This window comes from Aegilops tauschii, chromosome 2 (assembly GCF_002575655.3).
Source record: "Aegilops tauschii subsp. strangulata cultivar AL8/78 chromosome 2, Aet v6.0, whole genome shotgun sequence".
Taxonomy (NCBI): domain Eukaryota; kingdom Viridiplantae; phylum Streptophyta; class Magnoliopsida; order Poales; family Poaceae; genus Aegilops; species Aegilops tauschii.
Window position 1 is genome coordinate 543,025,894 of NC_053036.3, and position 2,046 is coordinate 543,027,939.

The window sequence follows — 2,046 nt, forward strand, 5'->3', positions numbered from 1 at the left end:
CTTTGATGAGGTGATCAAAGCATATGGTTTTATACAGACTTATGGTGAAGCTTGTATTTACAAGAAAGTGAGTGGGAGCTCTGTAGCATTTCTGATATTATATGTGGATGACATATTGTTGATTGGAAATGATATAGAATTTTTGGATAGCATAAAAGGATACTTGAATAAGAATTTTTCAATGAAAGACCTCGGTGAAGCTACTTATATATTGGGCATCAAGATCTATAGGGATAGATCGAGACGCTTAATAGGACTTTCACAAAGCACATACCATGACAAAGTTTTGAAGAAGTTCAAAATGGATCAGTCAAAGAAATGGTTCACCTGTGTTACAAGGTGTGAAATTGAGTCAGACTCAAAGCCCGACCACTGCAGAAGATAGAGAGAAAATGGAAGTCATTCCCTATGCCTCAGCCATAGGTTCTATCATGTATGCTATGTTGTGTTCCAGACCTGATGTGTGCCTTGCCATAAGTTTGGCAGGGAGGTACCAAAGTAATCAAGGAGTGGATCACTGGACATCGGTCAAGAACGTCCTGAAGTACCTGAAAAGGACCAAGGATATGTTTCTCGTTTATGGAGGTGATGAAGAGCTCGTCGTAAATGGTTACGTCGATGCTAGCTTCGACACTGATCCGGATGACTCTAAGTAACAAACCGGATACATATTTATATTGAATGGTTCAGCCGTCAGTTGGTGCAGTTCCAAGCAGAGCGTCGTGGCAGGATCTACGTGTGAAGCGGAGTACATAGCTGCTTTGGAAGCAGCACATGAAGGAGTCTGGATGAAGGAGTTCATATCCGATCTGGGTGTAATACCCAATGCATCGTGTCCAGTGAAAATATTTTGTGACAACACTGGAGCAGTTGCCTTACCGAAGGAATCCAGGTTTCACAAGAGAACCAAACACATCAAGAGATGCTTCAACTCCATTCGTGAAAAGGCCAAGGATGGAGATATAGAAGTTTGCAAAATACATACGGATCTGAATGTAGCATTCCCGTTGACTAAGCCTCTTCCGCGATCGAAACATGATCAACACCAAGACTCCATGGGTGTTAGATTCATTGCAATGTAATCTAGATTATTGACTCTAGTGCAAGTGGGAGACTGATGGAAATATGCCCTAGAGGCAATAATAAAGTTGTTATTATTATATTTCCTTATTCATGATAAAGGTTTATTATTCATGCTAGAATTGTATTGATCGGAAACTTAAATACATGTGTGGATACATAAACAAATACCGTGTCCCTAGTAAGCCTCTACTAGACTAGCTCGTTGATCAAAGATGGTTAAGATTTCTTAACCATAGACATGTATTTGTCACTTGGTAACGGGATCACATCATTAGGAGAATGATGTGATGGACAAGACCCATCCGTTAGCTTAGCATATGATCATTCAGTTCATTGCTATTGCTTTCTTAATGTCAAATACATATTCCTTCGACTATGAGATCATGCAACTCCCAGATACCGGAGGAATACCTAGTGTTCTATCAAACGTCACAACATAACTGGGTGATCATAAAGATGCTCTACAGGTATCTCCGAAGGTGTTTGTTGAGTTGGCATGGATCAAGATTAGGATTTATCACTCCGTGTATCGGAGAGGTATCTCTAGGCCCCCTCGGTAATACACATCACAAGAAGCTTGCAAGCAAAGTGAGTAAGGAGTTAGTTGCGAGATGATGTATTACGGAACGAGTAAAGAGACTTGCTGGCAACGAGATTGAACTAGGTATGAAGATACCGACGATCAAATATCGGGCAATTAACATACCGATGGAGAAAGGGAATTACGTATGTTGTCATAAGGTTCGACCGATAAAAGATCTGCGTAGAATATGTAGGAAGCAATATGGGCATCCAGGTTCCGCTATTGGTTATTGCCCGGAGAGGTGTCTCGGTCATGTCTACATAGTTCTCGAACCCGTATAGTCCGCACGCTTAACGTTCGTTGACGATATAGTGTTAGGTGAGTTATGTGATTTGGTGACCGAATGTTGCTCGGAGTCCCGGATGAGATCACGGACATGA